At 41.4% G+C, this 25,310-nt stretch overlaps 1 pseudogene; it reads left to right on the top strand.

Moving 5' to 3' along the window:
* Positions 1-580: 580 nt before the first annotated feature.
* LOC121537260 lies at positions 581-24,731 on the top strand (annotated as a pseudogene).
* The last annotated feature ends 579 nt before the right edge of the window (positions 24,732-25,310 follow it).

Genomic DNA, 25,310 nt, shown 5'->3' with positions numbered 1-25,310 from the left:
TCTCTCTCTCGTTTTCCCTGTCCACTCTAATCCATTTTGAGCTGCTGCAGACAAGTGCCTCTCTGCAGGCTGTGCCTCTCCCTCCATCTCTCCTACCACATTGCTGTACCCAAAGTGGTAGGGAGGGGGTGCCCAAATTGAACGGGCAGCATAGCCCAATTCTGCCAACTCCTTCAAGCAAAACAGCAGCAGGGCAGAAGTAAGCAGTCTTCTCTGTCGGCAGCTACTGCTATAGGTAAGAAGCTGGACAATATGTGTTTACCTGCCTTTTACGGCTCACGTTTGAGTGGCGTATTGAGGGTTGCCATGTCTAATCAGTGTTTTCATTCGCATAAAGATGAGCATGATAGTTTAAAGATATGCTTCATTGAAATGCTAAAATGTCTTTCTCCAATAAGATTAGAACATGCAAATTATTACACAATGTCTGATATTGTGTAATGTTTTTAATAAAAATATAAAAAATACATAATTGCTTTTAATGACAGTTCAATCCCTAAGAGCATCTGATAAACACAGTGATGTCACTGGTGTCCTCATATGACCCTGTTTAACATCTTGCATGACATCTTGCATCACAATGTCCTTAAATGACCTACTGACCAACTGCAAAGTGAGGTTTAGAAGCACTCAGATAGTATCAGTAATTTAATTTCAGTTAATTACTATAGCTCCCGCCTTGGGCCAATCAATGTCATTTTGTAAATCCCGGATCTCTATCGCAAGACACATAATTCAACCAAGTTTCACCAAAAAAAGCATTTGTAATGTTTGATGTGTTCACTATCCATTCTTTCCCCTACTGCAGTCCATCCCCTGACATTCCAGGATGGGAAAGGAGAAAGTCCCATCAACATTGTGGTGATTGGTCATGTGGACTCAGGGAAGTCCACCACCACTGGACACCTCATCTACAAGTGTGGGGGCATCGACAAGAGGACCACTGAGAAGTTTGAGAAAGAGACTGCAGAGGTGAGGCCTGTGTGGATTAGTATCTCTGCATAATCAGTGCTTGACAGCTCTGCTAAACCACACAATGAGGAGGAAGCCTGTCCATCTATGCTTCACTGTTATTATAACAAGGGGTTGCCCAGATCAACTCTAAGTGCTGATATTGTGAAGTGGAAACGTCTAGGAGCAACAACTGCTCAGCCGCGAAGTGGTAGGCCTCACAAGCTCACAGAACTGGACCGCCGAGTGCTGAAGTGCGTAGCGCGTAAAAATCGTCTGTCCTCAGTTGCAACACTGCCTCTGGAAGCAACGTCAGCACAAGAACTGTTCGTCAGGAGCTTCATGAAATGGGTTTCCACGGCCGAGCAGCCGCACACAAGCCTAAGATCACCATGCGCAATGCTAAGCGTCGGCTGGAGTGGTGTAAAGCTCACCGCCATTGGACTCTGGAGCAGTGGAAACGCGTTCTCTGGAGTGATGAATCATGCTTCACCATCTGGCAGTCCGACGGACAAATCTGGGTTTGGCGGATGCCAGGAGAACGCGACCTGTCCGAATGCATAGTGCCAAGTAAAGTTTGGTGGAGGAGGAACAATGGTCTGGGGCTGTTTTTCATGGTTCGGGCTAGGCCCCTTAGTTCCAGTGAAGGGAAATCTTAACGCTACAGCATACAATGACATTCTAGACGATTCTGTGCTTCCAACTTTGTGGCAACTGTTTGGGAAAGACCCATTCCTGTTTCAGCATGACAATGCCCCCGTGCACAAAGCGAGATCCATATAGAAAAATGGTTTGTTGAGATTGGCGTGGAAGAACTTGACTGACCTGCACAGAGCCCTGACCTCAACCCCATCGAACACCTTTGGGATGAATTGGAACACTGAATGCGAGCCAGGCCTAATCGCCCAAAATCAGTGCCTGACCTCACTAATGCTTGTGGCTGAATGGAAGCAAGTCCCCGCAGCAATGTTCCAACATCTAGTGGAAAGCCTTCCCTGAAGAATGGAGGCTGTTATAGTAGCAAACGGGGGACCAACTCCATATTAATACACATAATTTTGGAATGAGATGTTGACGAGCAGGTGTCCACATACTTTTGGTAATGTATTGTAGACTGATTAGGTGAATCCAGGTAAAAGCTATGGTTCTTTATTGATGTCACCTGTTCAATCCACTTCAATCAGTGTAGATGATGGGGAGGAGACAGGTTAAAGAAGGATTTTTAAGCCTTGAGACAGTTGAGACATGGATTGTGTATGTGTGCCATTCAGAGGGTGAATGGGCAAGACAAAATATTTAAGTGCCTTTGAACATGGTACGGTAGTAGGTGCCAGGCGCACCGGTTTGAGTGTGTCAAGAACTGCAACGCTGCTGGGTTTTTCACACTCAACAGTTTCCCGTGTGTATCATGAATGGTCCACCACCCAAAGGCCATCCAGCCAACTTGACACAAGTTGGAATCATTGGAGTCAAGATGTGGAATGCTTCCAACACCTTTTAGAGTTAATGCTGCGATGAATTGAGGCTTTTCTGAGGGCAACAGGGGGTGCAACTCAATATTAGGAAGGTGTTCCTAATGTTTTGTACACTCAGTGGATTACATTACTATCATTGACGCCCCAGGGCACAGAGACTTCATCAACAACATGATCACAGGAACCTCCCAGGTAAGGAGGTTAAAACCTTCACCTTAATGTTACCATTCCTCATCCTCACCCTAACCATTCTTCTAAACCCAAACTCATTGATGTCACTGAGCCTGAATAATCCCCATGCCTGCAGTGTTGTACAGGCACACTGTGCAGTGCTGATCATGGGGCAGCTGGAGTGGGAGAGTTTGAAGCGGGCATCTCCAAGAACGGTCAGACAAGGGAGCATGCCCTCCTGTCCTACACTCTGGGGGTCAAGCAGCTCATTGTAGGGCTCAACAAGATGGACTCCACAGAGCCGCTCTAGAGTGAGAAGCGCTATGATGAGATAGTAAAGGAAGTCAGTGCCTACATCAAGAAGATTGGCTACAACCCCAATGCTGTGCCCTTTATGCCAATCTCCGGTTGGCATGAGGACAACATGCTGGAGCCCTCCCCAAATGTGAGTATTGTCTATAGGCCTGAATTACATCACATTGTGTTAACTATTTTATTTAGCATTAAAACATTGGTTGTCCTGAACTCCCGGTCTATTCTCAAAGCTATAGTCCCTAGACAGTATGTAGTTCCTCAATGCTCCACAAGATGGCCTCCTGCCCATATAAAATGCATTTTCCTGTTGCTCAATCAACTGATACACCAACTTCCAAACAAATTCATCACACAGAAATCTATGTTGTTACTCTGTGTTGTCACTCTGTCCAGATGCCTTGGTTCAAAAGCTGGACGCTGGACAGGAAGGAGCACCATGCCAACGGGGTGAGTCTCCTGGAGGCTCTAGACACCGTCATGCCTCCGACACGGCCCACAGACAAAACCCTCCGCCTGCCCCTGCAAGACGTCTACAAGATACGAGGTAGAGTTGCTACTCTAACACTAAACAGAAGTAATAGGCTACTCTCGCAGGGATGGGCAACTGGCGGGTCACATGCAGCCCGTGGCCCTCCTGTTGTACGCCCCCGGAAATACATATACAGTGAAGGAAAAAAGTATTTGATCCCCTGCTGATTTTGTACGTTTGCCCACTGACAAAGAAATTACCAGTCTATAATTTTAATGGTAGGTTTATTTGAACAGTGAGAGACAGAATAACAACAAAAAAATCCAGGAAAACGCATGTCAAAAATGTTATGAATTGATTTGCATTTTAATGAGGGAAATAAGTATTTGACCCCCTCTCAATTAGAAAGATTTCTGGCTCCCAGGTGTATTTTATACAGTTAACGAGCTGAGATTAGGAGCACACTCTTAAAGGGAGTGCTCCTAATCTCAGTTTGTTACCTGTATAAAAGACACCTGTCCACAGAAGCAATCAATCAATCAGATTCCAAACTCTCCACCATGGCCAAGACTAAAGAGCTCTCCAAGGATGTCAGGGACAAGATTGTACACCTACACAAGGCTGGAATGGGCTACAAGACCATTGCCAAGCAGCTTGGTGAGAAGGTGACAACAGTTGGTGCGATTATTCGCAAATGGAAGAAACACAAAAGCGCTGTCAATCTCCCTCTGCCTGGGGCTCCATGCAAGATCTCACCTCGTGGAGTTGCAATGATCATGAGAACGGTGAGGAATCAGCCCAGAACTACACGGGAGGATCTTGTCAATGATCTCAAGGCAGCTGGGACCATAGTCACCAAAAAAACAATTGGTAACACACTACGCCGTGAAGGACTGAAATCCTGCAGCGCCCGCAAGGTCCCCCTGTTCAAGAAAGCACATATACAGGGCCGTCTGAAGTTTACCAATGAACATCTGACTGATTCAGAGGAGAACTGGGTAAAAGTGTTGTGGTCAGATGAGACCAAAATGGAGCTCTTTGGCATCAACTCAACTCGCCGTGTTTGGAGGAGGAGGAATGCTGCCTATGACCCCAAGAACACCATCCCCACCGTCAAACATGGAGGTGGGAAACATTATGCTTTGGGGGTGTTTTTCTGCTAAGGGGACAGGACAACTTCACCGCATCAAAGGGACGATGGACGGGGCCATGTACCGTCAAATCTTGGGTGAGAACCTCCTTCCCTCAGCCAGGGCATTGAAAATGGGTCGTGGATGGGTATTCCAGCATGACAATGACCCAAAACACACGGCCAAGGCAACAAAGGAGTGGCTCAAGAAGAAGCATATTAAGGTCCCGGAGTGGCCTAGCCAGTCTCCAGACCATAATCCCATAGAAAATCTGTGGAGGGAGCTGAAGGTTCGAGTTGCCAAACGTCAGCCTCGAAACCTTAATGACTTGGAGAAGATCTGCAAAAAGGAGTGGAACAAAATCCCTCCTGAGATGTGTGCAAACCTGGTGGCCAACTACAAGAAACATCTGACCTCTGTGATTGCCAACAAGGGTTTTGCCACCAAGTACTAAGTCATGTTTTCAGAGGGGTCAAATACTTATTTCCCTCATTAAAATGCAAATCAATTTATAACATTTTTGACATGCGTTTTTCTGGATTTTTTGTTGTTATTCTGTCTCTCACTGTTCAAATAAACCTACCATTAAAATTATAGACTGATCATGTCTTTGTCAGTGGGCAAACGTACAAAATCAGCAGGGGGTCAAATACTTTTTTCCCTCACTGTATATATACTGAGTGTACAAAACATTAAGAACACTTCCTAATATTGATTTGCACCCACCCCCCTTCACCTTTTCCACATTTTGTTATGTTACAGCCTTATTCTAAAATAGATTAAATCGTTTTTCCCCCTCATCAATCTACACACAATACCCCATAATGACAAAGCAAAAACAGGTTTTTAGACATATGACATTTACATAAGTATTCAGACCCTTTATTCAGTACTTTGTTGAAGCACCTTTGGCAGCGATTACAACCTTGAGTCTTCTTGGATATGACGCTACAAGATTGGCACACCTGTATTTGGGGAGTTTCTCCCATTCTTCTCTGCAGATCCTCTCAATCTCTGTCAGGTTGGATGGGGAGCGTCGCGGCACAGCTATTTTTAGGTCTCTCCAGAGGTGATATATCGGGTTCAAGTCCGGGCTCTGGCTGTGTCACTCAAGGACATTCAGAGACTTGAGCTGAAGCCACTCATGCGTTGTCTTAGCTGTGTGCTTAAGGTCGTTGTCCTGATGGAAGGTGAACCGTCGTCCCAGTCTGAGGTCCTTAGGGCTCTGGAGCCGGTTTTCATCAAGGAGCTCTCTGTACTTTTCTCTGTTCATCTTTGTCTCAATCCTGACTAGTCTCCCAGTCCCTGCCGCTGAAAAACATCCCCAAAGCATGATGCTGCCACTACCATGCTTCACCGTAAGGATGGTGCCAAATTTCCTCCAGACGCCACGATTGCATTCAGGCCAAAGTGTTCAATCTTGGTTTCATCAGACCCTGATCATTTTGTTTCTCATGGTCTGAGAGTCCTTTAGGTGCCTTTTGGCAAACTCCAAGTGGGCTGTCATGTGCCTTTTACTGAGGAGTGGCTTCCGTCTGGCCACTCTACTATAAAGGCCTGATTGGTGGAGTGCTGCAGAGATGGTTGTCCTTCTGGAAGGTTCTCCCATCTCCACAGACAAACTCTGGAGCTCTGTCAGAGTGACCATCGGGTTCTTGGTCACCTCCCTGACCAAGGCTCTTCTCCCCCTATTGCTCAATTTGGCCAGGCAGCCAGCTCTAGGAAGAGTCTTGTTGGTTCCAAACTTCTTCCATTTAAGAATGATGGAGGCCACTGTGTTCTTGGGGACCTTCAATGCTGCAGAAATTTTTTGGGACCCTTCCCCAGATCTGTGCCTCGACACAATCCTGTCTCGGAGCTCTACGGACAATTTCTTCAACATCATGGCTTGGTTTTTGCTCTGACATGCAACTGTGGGGCCTTATATAGACAGGTGTGTGCCATTCCAAATCATGTCCAATCAATTTAATTTACTACAGGTGGACTCCAATCAAGTTGTAGAAACATCTCAAGGATGATCAATGGAAACAGGATGCACCTGAGCTCGGTTTCGAGTCTCATAGCAAAGTGTCTGAATACTTTTGTAAATAAGGTATTTCTGTTTTTTATTTTTAATAAATCTGCTAAAATGTCTAAAAACCTGTTTTCGCTTTGACATTATGGGGTATTGTGTGTAGATTGATGAGGGACATTTTTTATTTAATCAATTTTAGAATAAGACTGTAACGTAACAAAATGTGGAAAAAGTCAAGGGGTCTGAATACTTTCCGAATGCACTGTATCTGTGAAGGACATCCGCAGAGGGAACATGTGTGGGGACAGCAAGTCTGACCCGCCCCAAGAGGCCGCTGGGTTCACAGGTCAGGGTCAAAGGTCATCCCTCTGGACATCTCAGACACATGCAGTACTAAAGCCTGGTATAAATATTTCATTTACCTATTTACATGAATTAATTTGTTCTCTCTGTCTCTCCCTCTCTCAGGTGATTATCCTGAGCCACCCAGTGCAGGCTATTCCCCGGTCATTGACTGCCACACGATCGCCTGTAAGTTCGCTGAGCTCAGAGAGAAGATAATCCGCCGCTCTCTGAAAAAGATGGAAGACAACCCCAAGGCCCTAATGTCTGGGGATGCTGTCATCGTATAGATGGTTCCTGGGTGCCCATGTGTGTGGAGAGCTTCTCCAAATACCCACCCCAGGGTTAGTATACATCCACCTGGTAACCGTAACTGTTCAGCCTAACTAACATCCACTGTCCTCAGCAGGATTCTATTTACATTTTAGTCATTTAGCAGACACTCTTATCCAGAGCGACTTACAGTTAGTGAGTGCATACATTATTTTTTTATTTTTCATACTGGCCCCCCGTAGGAATCGAACCCACAACCCTGGCGTTGCAAACGCCATGCTCTACCAACTGAGCTACATCCCTGCCAGCCATTCCCTCCCCTACCCTGGACGAATTGTGCGCCGCCCCATGGGTCTCCCGGTCACAGCCGGCTACGACAGAGCCTGGATTCTAACCAGGATCTCTAGTGGCACAGCTAGCACTGCGATGCAGTGCCTTAGACCACTGCGCCACTCGGGAGACAATATTTCTATGCATATACCTCCCTCTTCCAGACTTGCTTGGCTAGCTGCCCTCTAATTCGTTCACGTCCCTCTGCAGCCCATGTGTGGTCAATACATTGGTTGTAATCAAATCTCAGGGACTGATGTACTTGTAAGAATCCACCTTTTGTGTGTGAAGTCTTCCACATCTTGTTCTAGTTCCATAAGGGAGGCTGTTTTGGTTACACACACCAAGGTGAAGCCCCCTTGGACATCTGGTTCATCTCAAACACTCTCTCTCTCTCTCTCTCTCTCTCTCTCTCTCTCTCTCTCTCTCTCTCTCTCTCTCTCTCTCTCTCTCTCTCTCTCTCTCTCTCTCTCTCTCTCTCTCTCTCTCTCTCTCTCTCTCTCTCTCTGATGATTGTGAGGTAGTAACATACCGCAGTCCAGGGAGTGGTTTGGTGGATTTCTCTGGACCTGATTGGAAATATTTGCCGCGGTTCTGTGTGCAAACAATGGAGGAAATAATTGCATGTGTTTTTGAAGCGTGAAATCACAGTCCTCTGTGAAACGACTGTTTTGTGGCCTCCCATGTGTGTTAGGCCCAGAATGGTGGAGTGAGGGAGTACTGTTTGTGAGTGGTACCTGGGTACAAGCAGCCTTTTGCATGGCTGGGTTTCAACAGGCCTGCTTAGTATCAGAGCTCATGCAAGACAAGAGCAGAATACTGAAACAATGTTAAATACTAAGGACGAGGAGCCAATAGAATCGTTGTGAAAGTTAACATTATTGTGATGTTAAACAACAATATGAGTAATATCTGTTTCACTGTGTGTGCGTGCTTGCGTGCATTGCTTATCTTTGTGTGCAAACAGGTCGTTTTGCTGTCCGGGACATGTGGCAGACTGTTGCTGTTGGCGTCATCAAAAACATGGAGAAGAAAACGGGTTGTACTGGCAGGTCAGCCCAGAAGGGTCAGAAAATCAAATCAACCAAGCCGTGGAAGATCCCAGTGACTGGTGGCATCTTTATCTCCAGCCAGACCTTCCTTTCCATAATACAACCAATACTGTAGTGTAGCATCATCACCTATTGTCTGGGCATGATCATATACGCTGTAGTAACACATTATCTGTCAGCCAGTGGCAATGGAAGTTCTTGAGAGAAAGGCAGCACGTGTCCACATCTGTAAGGTCACTTATGAACTGTACCAATCAATGACTGTATACACTGGCTGATACAGAGACTCATCCATGCTTTTATTACAAGCAGGCTTGACTACTGTAATGCTCTCCTGTCTGGCCTACCCAAGAAAGCCATTGGTCAACTGCAAAACATACAGAATGCTGCAGCACGGGTACTGACCAAGACCAGACGGAGAGCACATATTACACCGGTTTTAAGGTCTCTGCATTGGCTGCCTGTGAGTTGTAGAATTACATTTAAGATTATTCTATTGGTTTTTAAATCAATCCACGATTGTGCACCCCAATACATGTCAGACATGCTTTTAAGTTATATACCCAGTAGGTCCCTCAGGTCCTCTTGCATTGGCCTTTTAACTATCCCAAAGCCTAGGACCAAGAGGCATGGAGAGGCAGTCTTTAGTTACTATGCCCCCAGCCTCTGGAATAGCCTGCCAGAGAACCTGTGGGGGGCCTAAACTGTGGACATTTTTAAAAGAGATCTTAAAACATACTTTTTTAGTTTTGCTTTTCCTTAGGGTGCTTTTTAGTCCTTCAGTTTGTATTGTTATTCTTTTGTTTTATATCCTCATGTTTGTTGTGTAGTAAACATTTCCTTTTTTATTTTCATTGTTTTTGTGAAGCACATTGTGTTGCATTCCATGTCTGAAATGTGCTGCGTAAATAAAGTTTGATTGGATTTGATTTGAGTGTAAATATTATGAACACCTGCTCTTTCCATGACATAGACTGACCAGGTGAATCAAGGTGAAAGCTATGATCCCTTATTGATGTCACTTGTTAAATCCACTTCAATCCATGTAGATGAAGGGGAGGAGACAGGTTAAATAAGTATTTTTGTAAGCCTAGAGACAATTGAGACATGGATTGTGTATGTGTGACATTCAGAGGATGAATGGGCAAGACAAAAGTTTTAAGTGCCTTTGAAGGGGTTATGGTATTGGTGCAACGGTTTGAGTGGGTCAAGAACTGCAACGCTGCTGGGTTTTTCACACTCAACAGTTTCCCGTGTGTATCAAGAATGGTCCACCACCCAAAGGACATCCAGCCAACTTGACACAAGTTGGAATCATTGGAGTCAACATGGGTCAGCATCCCTGTGAGTCAATTCAGGAAGTAGTACACTGATATTCCAATTCTCTTCAATGCTTTTCAATTAGGTAAATTTGGAATTGGAATTTGGTTAACTTTCTGAATTGACTGGAATTGAAATGGAATTGACCCCAACTCCGGTATATATAACTTACCAATAAGCTGGACAAATTCCTACTAATTCCTGTGCTTCTTTTTCCAATGTTATTCCAGATACTAACAAGCAAACATAGGCCCTACAGGTCTAAAACCAGAGGTGGGACTCAGCCAAATAAACATTTCTGTCAGAAAAAGGCCTACTTACTGTATGTTGGTGGTCTGTCAGTATAGTGCAATGTGTTTAACTGGCCAGTAGAGGGAAGGGCTCACCAAGTTATCACCATTATGTTTCCACATTTTGTGTACTTGAAGGTAGAGCCAAGTGATAATGTGTTTAATTTGGATATTAAATCACTGGGATCTGAGGTAACGCAATGTTTTTAATTTCTTTTGGGAAAAATATTTTATTGGGTTTTTTAATGGGGGAAATAATGATTTTTATGAATATCGCTAGCTATAACAGAATACCATCGTGGATACTTTTATGTCTCTGCGTCCAGTATGAAGGAAGTTAGAGGTAGTTTCGTGAACCAATGCTAACTAGCGTTGACTGGAAGTCTACAGTAATACTACAGGAACAGTTAGCATGCTAGCTGTTCCTGTTCATACGACTCTTCATTACCAAAATCTCGAACTATCCCTTTAATATGGAGGAAATTACAGTCATTGGAGCTAATTACAGGGTTTTTTCTGTATATAATTTTTTTAGGCGAGCCATCTTAGTGGTAATTTTCGGGATGGAAAAACAGTTCCAGGGTCAACTTAAACGATCAAAACCAGATAGAAAGCATGCAGAAAAGATATTGAACTATACTGTATATATATATATTTTAATAATACCATCTTTGAGAACTAACTATCAAATAAAAGCTAGACAGTCAGAAAAATAAAATAAAAAATAATAAAATGGCATTCAAGGCCCATTGATTTTGTTATAATGTTTGAGCAGAGGAACACAGCATTAGCCATGGAAAAATGCATACAATAGCAGGAAATTAGCTTTAAACCTGCAAAATTGTCTCTCAACTCCATGCCAAACTGTATAGAAGTGCTGAAAATGTCCTTCAAATCTGCAATATTTTCTCTCAGCTCAATGGATAAAAAAATAAAAAATATAATCGCAGGACATTTTCTTTACAACAGCAACATTTTCTCTCCACTGGCAAGATACCTTTCTAGCTAATAGGCTATGTTAGAGTTTACACTTCCTCTCCCATCAACTGTTGGGAGGTCAAAATAATGAAACTGTCTACCAAATCTATACATTTTATTGATTCCAAATGAAATACTTCTACTTGCCATTATCATTCACCTGATGATAAGACATATATATACAGTGGGGAGAACAAGTATTTGATACACTGCCGATTTTGCAGGTTTTCCTACTTACAAAGCATGTAGAGGTCTGTAATTTTTTATCATAGGTACACTTCAACTGTGAGAGACGGAATCTAAAACAAAAATCCAGAAAATCACATTGTATGATTTTTAATTAATTAATTTGCATTTTCTTGCATGACATAAGTATTTGATACATCAGAAAAGCAGAACTTAATATTTGGTACAGAAACCTTTGTTTGCAATTACAGAGATCATACGTTTCCTGTAGGTCTTGACCAGGTTTGCACAGACTGCAGCAGGGATTTTGGCCCACTCCTCCATACAGACCTTCTCCAGATCCTTCAGGTTTCGGGGCTGTCGCTGGTCAATACGGACTTTCAGCTCCCTCCAAAGATTTTCTATTGGGTTCAGGTCTGGAGACTGGCTAGGCCACTCCAGGACCTTGAGATGCTTCTTACGGAGCCACTCCTTAGTTGCCCTGGCTGTGTGTTTCGGGTCGTTGTCATGCTGGAAGACCCAGCCACGACCCATCTTCAATGCTCTTACTGAGGGAAGGAGGTTGTTGGCCAAGATCTCGCGATACATGGCCCCATCCATCCTCCCCTCAATACGGTGCAGTCATCCTGTCCCCTTTGCAGAAAAGCATCCCCAAAGAATGATGTTTCCACCTCCATGCTTCACGGTTGGGATGGTGTTCTTGGGGTTGTACTCATCCTTCTTCTTCCTCCAAACACGGCGAGTGGAGTTTAGACCAAAAAGCTCTATTTTTGTCTCATCAGACCACATGACCTTCTCCCATTCCTCCTCTGGATCATCCAGATGGTCATTGGCAAACTTCAGACGGGCCTGGACATGCGCTGGCTTGAGCAGGGGGACCTTGCGTGCGCTGCAGGATTTTAATCCATGAAGGCGTAGTGTGTTACTAATGGTTTTCTTTGAGACTGTGGTCCCAGCTCTCTTCAGGTCATTGACCAGGTCCTGCCGTGTAGTTCTGGGCTGATCCCTCACCTTCCTCATGATCATTGATGCCCCACGAGGTGAGATCTTGCATGGAGCCCCAGACCGAGGGTGATTGACCGTCATCTTGAACTTCTTCCATTTTCTAATAATTGCGCCAACAGTTGTTGCCTTCTCACCAAGTTGCTTGCCTATTGTCCTGTAGCCCATCCCAGCCTTGTGCAGGTCTACAATTTTATCCCTGATGTCCTTACACAGCTCTCTGGTCTTGGCCATTGTGGAGAGGTTGGAGTCTGTTTGATTGAGTGTGTGGACAGGTGTCTTTTATACAGGTAACGAGTTCAAACAGGTGCAGTTAATACAGGTAATGAGTGGAGAACAGGAGGGCTTCTTAAAGAAAAACTAACAGGTCTGTGAGAGCCGGAATTCTTACTGGTTGGTAGGTGATCAAATACTTATGTCATGCAATAAAATGCAAATTAATTACTTTAAAATCATACAATGTGATCTCCAGGACCTTGAAATGCTTCTTCCTTCATTGCCCGGGTGGTGTGTTTGGGATCATTGTCATGCTGAAAGACCCAGCCACGTTTCATCTTCAATGCCCTTGCTGATGGAAGGAGGTTTTCACTCAAAATCTCATGATACATGGCCCCATTCATTCTTTCCTTTACACGGATCAGTCGTCCTGGTCCCTTTGCAGAAAAACAGCCCCAAAGCATGATGTTTCCACCCCGATGCTTCACAGTAGGTATGGTGTTCTTTGGATGCAACTCAGCATTCTTTGTCCTCCAAACACGACGAGTTGAGTTTTTACCAATTTTTTTTATTTTGGTTTCATCTGACCATATGACATTCTCCCAATCCTCTTCTGGATCATCCAAATGCACTCTAGCAAACTTCAGACGGGCCTGGACATGTACTGGCTTAAGCAGGGGGGCACGTCTGGCACTGCAGGATTTGAGTCCCTGGCGGCGTAGTGTGTTACTGATGGTAGGCTTTGTTACTTTGGTCCCAGCTCTCTGCAGGTCATTCACTAGGTCCCCCCGTGTGGTTCTGGGATTTTTGTTCACCGTTCTTGTGATCATTTTGACCCCACGGGGTGAGATCTTGCGTGGAGCCCCAGATCGAGGGAGATTATCATTGGTCTTGTATGTCTTCCATTTCCTAATAATTGCTCCCACAGTTGATTTCTTCAAACCTAGCTGCTTACCTATTGCAGATTCAGTCTTCCCAGCCTGGTGCAGGTCTACAATTTTGTTTCTGGTGTCCTTTGACAGCTCTTTGGTCTTGGCCATAGTGGAGTTTGGAGTGTGACTGTTTGAGGTTGTGGACAGGTTTCTTTTATAATGATAACAAGTTCAAACAGGTGCCATTAATACAGGTAACGAGTGGAGGACAGAGGAGCCTCTTAAAGAATAAGTTACAGGTCTGTGAGAGCCAGAAATCTTGCTTGTTTGTAGGTGACCAAATACTTATTTTCCACCATAATTTGCAAATAAATTCATTAAAAATCCTACAATGTGATTTTCTGGAGAAAAAAAATCTCAATTTGTCTGTCATAGTTGACGTGTACCTATGATGAAAATTACAGGCCTCTCTCATCTTTTTAAGTGGGAGAACTTGCACAATAGGTGGCTGACTAAATACTTTTTCCCCCCACTGTAGATAGCAATAAAAACTGTAACATAGAGGCTCAGAATAAATTAGAGGAAAAACAAAAATAAATGGAGAAACTTATTCAAGAAAGATCAAGTGTAATATATTATAAAAATAAAACAAACTGGATTGAATATGGGGAAAAATGCACCAAATTCTTTTTTAATCTTCAGCATAGGAATGCTACTAAAAAGAATATACTGAAACTGGTTACAAATGACGGAGTCACCCATGATTCACCAAATGATATTTTGATGGAGGAAACAAAGTACTTTAAGCATATGTTTTCGTTTCAGTCGCCTCCATCTCCTCTAACTGAAGCTAATTGTAGAGATTTTTTTTCTATTGATAATGTAAAATTAACAGCCATACAGAAAGACTCATGTGAAGGTGAAATTACAGAGGAGGAACTTCTGGATGCAATTAAAGACTTTATGTCCAGGAAAACTCCAGGGTTGGATGGCATACCAGTCTAGGTATACCAAACCTTTTCTGATATACTCAGTGGACCGTTATTAGCATGTTTTAACCACTCCTATGTAAATGGTAGATTATCAGACACTCAAGAAGAAGTTCTGATTTCATTATTACTGAAACAGGATACAAAGTGGAAAATACAAAGATCCAGTCCATTAAAACATTTGGAGGCCCCTTACACTTCAGTGTTGTGATGCAAAAGATTCTAGCAAAATGTATTGCTCATAGAATTAAAAAGGTATTGTCGGACATTATTCATTCTAATCAGACAGGTTTTTTACATGGAAGATACATTGGAGATAATATAAGGCAAGTACTGGAAACAATAGAACACTATGAATAATCTGGGAAACCAGGCCTGCTATTCATAGCAGACTTCGAAAAGGCATTTGATAAAGTACGACTGGGGTTTATATATAAATGCCTGGAGCCTTTCAATTTTGGAGAATCTCTTATAAAATGGGTTAAAATCATGTATAGTAACCCTAGGTGTAAAATAGTAAATAATGGCTATTTCTCAGAAAGTTTTAAACTGTCAAGAGGAGCGAAACAAGGTTGTCCACTATCGGCATATCTATTTATTATGGCCATCGAGATGTAAGCTATTAAAATCAGAACCAACAATAATATCAAAGGATTAGAAATCCAGGGCTTAAAAACGAAAGTGTCATTGTACGCTGATGATTCATGGTTTTATCGTATCTGAAGATTATGCCTTTGTTAAATGTTTTTCATGAAGAAATGGAATGGTGTTTATGTTAGTATCAAGAGGGAATGTTTTAGGTGTAACGCCACATCCAACAGACCGGAAGTGTCTTGTAGACAGGGGAGACTGGGGATTGGCCAGAAGAGGGAGCTTCATTGTTTATAAATAGGGGGGTTAAACGAAGAAGAAGACAGAGCGAGCAGCCATTCGGAGGCGTCGCTCCCCGGGTGTCATGTCACCTGTCATTTATGCTGTAACCTCGTGATTTTAATAAAAGCCTCTAACACGATGCAGCATAACGGACTCTTTGTTGACAGCAATAATGGCCACCATTCATCCGATACGACAGTTTCTTTTAAATCCACAACTTGAATCCCTCCACAGCCTCATAGAGGATCTAGATACATTTTCTAAAATCTCTGTATTACAACCAAATTATGATAAATGTACTACAGTGAGGGAAAAAAGTATTTGATCCCCTGCTGGTTTTGTACGTTTGCCCACTGACAAAGAAATTATCAGTCTATAATTTTAATGGTAGGTTTATTTGAACAGTGAGAGACAGAAGCTTCAGTCATACAAAAGTTACACTTAAATCCAAACTGGTTCTCTAGCAAATTAGTAAGATTGTCTCACCCAATGTTCAAGAATGGCCTTTTTCCCTTTATTCAGATTACAACCTCACACTTTCAGTTATTTGAAAAGGAAATAATCTCCCAAATATCACTATTTCTAAAACAAGCCATAGAAAGTTGGTTGCAATTTCAATTGAATCCTCCAGAAATGGCAGAACAAATAATACAACAAAAATTGTGGTTGAACTCAAATATACTAATTGATAAAAAACATTTTTTTTGACAAAATGTTTAAAAAAGGTATAATCTTCGTAAATTATATCATCGGTAGGACTGGTGGAGTTATGTCGCACATGCAGCTAACAAAAACATATGGAAATGTCTGCTCTACCCAAAATTACAACCAAATAATTGCAGCATTACCACAAAAATTGTCTGTCGGCCTTGCATTAAAGAACAAAAGTTGGTTAAAGAAAACTGTGATAAATAAAAAAGTATACCAGTTTCATTTAAGGACCAAAGGATTGACAGCCATCCCATATAGATAGCAAAATAGTTGGGAAGAGATTTTTAACGTACCGATCCCATGGCATAGTGTTTATGAACTGATACGCAAAACGACGCCGGATTCAAAACTTAAATTTTTCAATTTAAATTATTATATAAGTTCTTGCTACCAATAGAATGTTATTTATATTGGGGATACCATCTTCCCAGCTCTGCAGATTTTGCTGCGAAGAGAGCATCATTAGATCATTTGTTTTGGTACTGTCCATTTGTAGCTTGTTTTTGGACACATGTCCAGGAATGGCTAAAGGATTGCAATATTTACCTGGAGCTAACCTTGCAGATAGCATTACTGGGTGATCTGAAAAGTCATAGTCAATTGATCAATAATATAATAATACTTTTAGCAAAAAAAATTATTTTCAATCTGTAGAAACAATGAGAATAGAAAGGTTTAGAACTTTTGTAAAACATCACAGTACAGTTGAAAAATATATGGCAAATAGAAATCCAATATGGATGGTGTTAAGAGATAGATGGGTGGTGTTGAAGGATGGGACTAATAACAACTAACAACAACTAATAACAACAAGATAACTAATAATGTAAGCATACTGTGTCCATAATAAGTATATAGGTTATAGGTTGAGAGCTTTTGTGAAAGAGCACAGTTAGAAAGATATGGCATATAGAAGCAAACCAGATGGACATCATGAAAATGATCGGAGAGACTGAGGGTAGAGGACGTTCAGGAGTAAAAACAAACATAATATAATTATTGTAAAATTGACTGTGTCCATAAAATGTATATAGTATGTATGAGCTGGAAGTAGAGGCCTAAGCATTGTTGTTCAGTAGTTTACTCCAATTAGGGAATGGGTGGTGGGGTTGGAAAGTAATAAAGGGAAATATCTTTTTTAAAAGGAAATGTATATATGCATGTATGTATGTATGTATGTATGTATGTATGTATGTATGTATGTATGTATGTATGTATGTATGTATGAATGTATGTGTATATATTGTGGCAGATCAGGGGGTTGGGTCAAGATGTTTACACAGATCAGACACGGACAGAGTATGAGTAGCTCGGTTTCAAGGGTGTTTATTAATAAAATAATCAAAAGAAAAGGTTAGGTCTCCCCCATGAGACCCTCTCCACGATACCGTCTTTATGGGCCTTGCACAGCTGGTGAGCAATCCGCCCTTAATTACTCACCAGCTCTCAATCAGCCCCAATTAGTCCTGTCCGGGGAGCCCGTCGAGACCTGGCATGTCCAGCAGATGGAGCCACTGCCTCGTGATGTATACTCCATTTGTTACCAGGCCTCAACGAGTCTCCCCCTGTTGGCTGACCTGCTGTACGCCACAATATATATTTGCGAGAAAAAAAAACATATGGGCGATTGGAAGTAATGCAAACAATTACATTGATGGAAGTTACAATATATCTGCAATATTAAAGCTGATCTACCCCCTAAAAAAAAAAAAAAAAAAAAAAAAAAAAAAAAAAAAATATAGAACACAAAGAAACAGGGCTACATACAAGAACACAAGGTGAACTAAGAAAATAAATACAGAACCTTACAATAATATTCATATATATTGTACCCAACATCCAATTTGGACCAAACCTCTTCTTAAAAATAATTAAGAAGCGAGGATTTCAAATCAATAGTCAAAAGCCACCCACGGACCACCCCAAACCTCAAACCAAGCCCACCACAACAGCCAGTATACAGTATCAGTTCTCTATGTTTGACAAGTAGTATGAAGCTGCGGCTTGGAGTATTGTTTATTCATCCTAATGTATGTAATGTATTCACAGTGAATTTGGTGACATTTTTTTCCCCCTGTTCAGAGAAATTAGCCATTGAAGTCGCTTGCATTTTCCCCATAAATGAGTGTGAAAGTACCAGGTTTTGCCCACTAGATGCCGCTGTTCCTGCTTCTGCCACACACATTTATCAATTTCGCTGGTCTGTTGGGTTAATAAAATGGATCACAACACATAGTATGAATAAACATTACTCCAAGCCGCAGCGTCATACTACTTGTCAAACATAGAGAACTGATACTGTATACTAGTCATTGAGGTGGGCTTGGTGTGGGATTTGGGGGGTCCATGGGTGGCTTTTGTCTATTTATTTTGGATATCATTCAACAAAATAATGTTGCAGGAATGATTATCTTATCTGTTTCTAACTACAGAAACAATTTCAGAACAATCTGAGATGGTGGTTGTTACCCATCTTTCTTGTGCTTTTTGAGGTGGAACGACTCGGCTACAAAAACAGATGATTTCAATGGAATATTATAGGCTACAGTCATTGCATTTGCAGTTTACGCTTCATAAGCAATAAACAGTGGCGTTATTGATCTACACTGATTTGTAATACACAACTTTGCCGATCATTTCTTAGAGTACAGTGGAAGTTGATAAAAGTGCTTCATTTTTCTAAGTAAAACAAACCCATTTTCCGCCCTTCATTAAGATTTTACAGTTTGAAAAAGAATTTATATATTTCAAAATGGCCTCCCATTGGTCATATTTTAAAAATTACCAATCACATCATGTTTTTGTCTCTGAACTGATAGGATGCCATTTAAAGTAGACCTAGGCTATATAAAACCATAAATAAAACCCTCCTCAGTTTTCATTAAAACTGTGAAATCTGATGATGAAGGATGCAGGCGGAAACACGTTTTTACTTTTAACAGTAAAGGACTTCAATGTCCTCCAGAGTTGCTGAATTCATCTTCACTTCAGTTTGCACCTCAATTCATACACCTTGGTTGGAGAGCGGGGTAATGTCAGTGTTCTTCCATTTGCACTCACCTGTTGTGAGAACAATGAGTATGGGCAAGTCTGATTGGCTTTGTTGTACCACAGCATCAGACCTTCATGGTTGCACCTTTACAATGCAGAAAACTGCTTGTCTTAAGCCCAAACTGTTCAAAATATATTTTATATAACCGGAGCAACAACAAAAAAAATGATATCACCGATTAGAGAGGCACATTTAATTTAAAAAAATCATAAACCACGTCGCGGGCCATTTAAAACTAGGCTACTCGACACCCATGTCCAGTCATGCTATCTAGCTAGCTAACAACCTACACAGTCATTTAACCAGTAGGCCTATGGTTTAAGATGGTACTGGAAGGAAGGGAAGGGCCTCCTGGTTACTCTAGGACAGGACTGCCCAACCCTGTTCCTGGAGAGCTACTGTCCTGCAGGTTTTTGCTCCAACCCTAATCTAGCACACTTGATTCTAATAATTAGCAGGTTGATAAGATGAATCAGGTTAGTAACACCTGGGGTTGGAGCGAAAACCTACAGGAGGGTAGCTCTCCAGGAACAGGGTTGGGCAACCCTGCTCTAGGAGATGTTTCAAAAGTAGGAGGGCAATTCCACTGTAACAGAGTGACGCTGAGACTCACTTTTTCACGTTTTAAAATGTATGCCAAGCAAAAAACATTGATTGCAAAGTTTAACAAACCATACACCTACAGTATACGCAGAAGTCTACTTTTAATTACAATTTTACTAAAACACATTTATTTGAGGAACAGTGCAGATGCGAAATTTGGTAACAGAATGACAGTAAAATCTCCCTCAGTTTTTTATGTGACCACGTTCTCCAAAAACTCTAAAATATCTACTCCGAATTAAGATTAAAAGATGTCTGCAGAAGGAATGGGGTGTCAGCTATGATATGACATCTTGAGTTAGATTTCTTTTTGGGGGGGTTATTGAACTACAGTTAGTGAAGTGGATCAACATCTGGTAACAGAATGACGGTAACAGAATTACATCATGGGTCCTTGATCTGTACTACACAGAAATGCATACTTATGAATGTCTTTCTATTCATGGTGATGTATCCTGAATAGGTACACAAAGGTAGAAAAATGTAATATCCTCCTTTGTATGTTTGGCTATTATTCTACACACTGGCTGTTATTCCGCCCCCAAACAAGACCAAATTTGGTTGGTCCAGACAAACCAAATCTGTACCAATCATAGACGTCTATGTTTCAAAAGTTTGGGCATCACAGTTCAGCACGGTAGAGCACAGCACAGCACAGTACAGTACAGTACAATGCAATAGAGTACAGTAGAGCACTGTACAGTAAAGTAAAGAAAAGTTGAGTATGCCTCCCGAGTGACTTATTGGTCTAAGGCACTGCATCGCAGTGCTAGAGGCATCACTACAGACCCGGGTTCGATCACGGGCTGTGTTGCAGCCGGCCGCAACCGGGAGACCCATGAGGCGGCGCACTATTGGCCCAGCGTCGTCCGGGTTAGTGGAGGGTTTTGCCAGCTGGGATGTCCTTGTCCCATCGCGCTCTAGCGATTCCTTGTGGCAGGCCGGGCGCATGCACGCTGACTTCGGTCACCAGCTGTATGTTATTTCCTCTGACACATTGGTGCGGCTGGCTTCCGGGTTAAGCGAGCAGTGTTTCAAGGAGCAGTGCGGAGGACGCATGGCTCTTGACCTTCGCCTCTTCCCAGTCTGTACGGGAGTTGCAGCGATGGGATAAGACTGTAACTACCAATTGGGGAGAAAAAGGGGTAAAAAACAAATAAATACTTGAGTAGAATATAGTACATCACAGTACAGTACAGTAGGACACAGTACAGTACAGTCGTGGTCAAAAGTTTTGAGAATGACACAAGTATTGGTCTTCACAAAGTTCGCTGCTTCAGTGTTATGAGATATTTTTGTCAGATGTTACTATGGTATACTGAAGTATAATTACAAGCATTCCATAAGTGTCAAAGGCTTTTATTGACAATTACATTAAGTTTATGCAAAGAGTCAATATTTGCAGTGTTGACCCTTCTTTTTCAAGACCTGTCAATTAACTTCTGGGCCACATCCTGACTGATGGCAGCCCATTCTTGCATAATCAATGCTTGGAGTTTGTCAGAATTTGTGGGTTTTTGTTTGTCCACCCGCCTCTTGAGGATTGACCACAAGTTCTCAATGGGATTAAGGTCTGGGGTGTTTCCTGGCCATGGACCCAAAATTTCGATGTTTTGTTCCCGAGCCACTTAGTTATCACTTTTGCCTTATGGCAAGGTGCTCCATCATGCTGGAAAAGGCATTGTTCGTCACCAAAATGTTCTTGGATGGTTGGGAGAAGTTGCTCTCGGAGGATGTGTTGGTACCATACTTTATTCATGGCTGTGTTCTTAGGCAAAATTGTGAGTGAGCCCACTCCCTTGGCAGAGAAGCAACCCCACACATGAATGGTCTCAGGATGCTTTACTGTTGGCATGACACAGGACTGATGGTAGCGCTCACCTTGTCTTCTCCGGACAAGGTGTTTTCCGGATGCCCCAAACAATCGGAAAGGGGATTCATCAGAGAAAATGACTTTACCCCAGTCCTCAGCAGTCCAATCGCTGTACCTTTTGCAGAATATCAGTCTGTCCCTGATGTTTTTCCTGGAGAGAAGTGGCTTCTTTGCTGCCCTTCTTGACACCAGGCCATCCTCCAAAAGTCTTCGCCTCACTGTGCGTGCAGATGCACTCACACCTGCCTGCTGCCATTCCTGAGCAAGCTCTGCACTGGTGGTGCCCCGATCCCGCAGCTGAATCAACTTTAGGAGACGGTCCTGGCGCTTCCTGGACTTTCTTGGGCGCCCTGATGTTCTTGATGATCCGATAAATGGTTGATTTAGGTGCAATCTTACTAGCAGCATTATCCTTGCCTGTGAAGCCCTTTTTGTGCAAAGCAATGATGACAGCACGTGTTTCTTTGCAGGGAATCATGGTTAATAGAGGAAAAACAATGATTTCAAGCACCACCCTCCTTTTAAAGCTTCCAGTCTGTTATTCTAACTCAATTAGCATGACAGAGTGATCTCCAGTCTTGTCCTTGTCAACACTCTCACCTGTGTTAACGAGAGAATCACTGACATGATGGCAGCTGGTCCTTTTGTGGCAGGGCTGAAATGCAGTGGAAATGTTTTTTGGGGATTAAGTTCATTTTCATGGCAAAGAGGGACTTTGCAATTAATTGCAATTAATCTGATCACTCTTCATGACATTCTGGAGTATATGCAAATTGCCATCATCAAAACTGAGGCAGCAGCCTTTGTGAAAATTAGTATTTGTGTCATTCTCAAAACTTTTGACCATGACTGTACATGAAGTACAGTAAAGTAGAGTATAATTCAGTATAGTAGAGCACAGTCCAGTAGAGTATATTACATTATACTGTACTCTACTAATGTGTGCTCTGCTGTACATTAGTGAACTCTACTGTACTGAACTATACTCTACTTTTCTTTACTTTACTGTACTGAACTCTACTGTGCTCTACTGTCTGTACTGCACTGTGCTGTACTGTATGGACTGTGCTGTAATGGGCTCTACTAAAACTGTGGTTTGTAACTACTATGATTTCCCATTGTGGCCAATTCAATTGCTGTCACTCTGTTAATGATTTGGTAACACAGACGCATTTTAATAACTTAATAATTATTGTTATCAGTTAAAACCCTATTACTAATGGTTAAGTCTACCTTTACTTGTTACTTATGTGAAATTTCATAATCCTCCTTCTGCTTGATGGAGAGAAATTATAAAATAACTTAAAGCTAGAATCCTTAATTGAAACAATAACAAAGCCTTCACCCTACCTCTGTTTTGGTATAAAGCTGAGTGATGGGCCTGGAGAAATGTAACCACTCTCAAGTTCATAGACAGAGCTATGGATGCAAGGACTGACCATGATATCAACATGATAGTTTTAACCATATTTTGAGGCTATACAGTGTTTATTTACATTTACATTGTTTACAAACATTGGAGTAAAACAAACTTATATTTTTGGTTCTCATGGGGTACGCCAGTTGAACTAAGCTCATTAGGCATTTGTAAGTTATATTCTTCAAGAATCAATGTGTGTATATATAATTAATTTATCAGTTCAAAAATCAATGTAGCAACTAAGGATTCTAGCTTTGAAGCTATAAGGTTTTTGGTAACAGAATGACAAGACACTAGGCAATATTTCTCAAACTTACAGAAGGCAAATCATTTCTGCAAAACCAAATATAAATGCTGATATTAGTTGGCAGGGTCCTTTACTTCAACATGATTGAATTTTGATGTATTTCAAATACCTTTTAACCCTTTAACTGGCACACCAATAAATACATATAAAAACAAAAACAATAAATGTATATGTGTGTATTTCACCTTAATATAGGCCATACATTAATATTTTTTATTTGCATGACTTAAAATAGATAACGCATCACAAACATCTCAACCAGCCAGTTGAGTTGCCCAATTAGGGTAAACAAATGTTGTATTAGGGTGAACTAATTTCGTATTAGAATTTGCATAGACTTTTTAATCATCAAAAAAATGATACATGAATTAACATCATGTCTGCTTCAGTTACTTATAATGGAAGACAGGCCTAGTTAAATGAGAACTGATATCAAATATTTATGAAATATGATACATTTGTGTGTCAAAATATGAATGTTCAAATATATGGAAATTAATGCGTTTACTGTTTATATGCTCATAATATCTGTAAAATGACATGTACTGAATAATATTGTGAAACATATTGAAGATAGCAGGCAGACAGTAAATACCGATATGAATATGAAAATATGTTTTTATTTGCACAGACAAAAAAATCCCTTAACAATATTTCTCCATTGTCCATAATAGCTAGCTTTGACTAAATTGCATTCCTTTAATTGGCAACTCAACCGCCTGGTAGAGCATATTTTTTAAGAGTTCTTAAAAATATAAAACAACAACATTCCAAAGACATTTGACTGTCTTGTAATTTCCAATTTCATTCACAATTAGTACTGAAAATGTGTGATTAATGAGGTTCGGTTATGCTAACGTTCACTTCCTGGTTTTCAACCATCTTTGAATGTGTGTTAAAAAAAATACAGGAGTCCGATAATGAAAACCACATGATAATTTTACTAAATGGCATTGGTTGAGATGATAAAATATGCCAATCAAAATTCATTTTTAATTTTATTTAAAATACTTTTTCTAGAAGTTGTTTTTCAATACCCCTTTTCCATCTGTGTGCTTATTCCTAATGTTTAGGATAGGAAATGTTTGAAAAATGTATGTATCCCAAAAATACAGACACTTAGCTTTCATGTCACACCAAATTTGATATGCTCCTATAATCTTCACGTTGATGCTCATGGGTCCTTTTACATGAAAATGACCAGGATTCATATAGACAAGGCTTAATGTAGATCTAAATCAATTTATTTTCTGGTAATCCTTAATACTGTTTGGTGCTTAACTTTTTAAAGTTGGGTTCTACCAATTTAAAAAAGTTCATTTAGAAGTCAGCGCCTGTTTAAGTTTGTCTACATTTTACAAACATATGTAATCTCTCCTATTTGTATAGGCTTCTGTGGGAAGACGGGAAGGCCCAAGCAATGTGGTGCAGAACAGTCGAGACTGAGCTCCAACAACATCAGCAGAGCTAGGGCACGCCGCACAGTGGAGAAGATGGCCAAAGACTGCCAGAAGTAGAGAGCCTTTGTTACTGCCCTACAGTGGCTTGCGAAAGTATTCACCCCCTTGGCATTTTTCCTATTCTGTTGCCTTACAACCTGGAATTAAAATGGATTTTTTGGGGGTTTGTATCATTTGATTTACACAACATGCCTACCACTTTGAAGAAGCAAAATATATTTTTGTGTGAAACAAACAAGAAACAAGACAAAAAAATTGAAAACTTGAGCGTGCATAACTATTCACCCCCCTAAAGTCAATACTTTGTAGAGCCACCTTTTGCAGCAATTACAGCTGCACATCTCTTGGGGTATGTCTCTATAAGCTTGGCACATCTAGCCACTGGGATTGTTGCCCATTCTTCAAGGCAAAACTGCTCCAGCTCCTTCAAGTTGCATGGGTTCCACTGGTGTACAGCAATCTTTAAGTCATAACACAGATTATCAATTGGATTGAGGTCTGGGCTTTGACTAGGCCATTCCAAGACATTTAAATGTTTCACCTTAAACCACTCAAGTGTTGCTTTAGTTTCAGTCTTCTCTGGAAGACTGAAACAGATTTCCCTTCAAGAATTTCCCTGTATTTCGCACCATCCAT

Source organism: Coregonus clupeaformis, chromosome 24 (assembly GCF_020615455.1).
Source record: "Coregonus clupeaformis isolate EN_2021a chromosome 24, ASM2061545v1, whole genome shotgun sequence".
Taxonomy (NCBI): Eukaryota; Metazoa; Chordata; class Actinopteri; order Salmoniformes; family Salmonidae; genus Coregonus; species Coregonus clupeaformis.
This window is presented reverse-complemented; position numbering and strand designations above follow the sequence as displayed.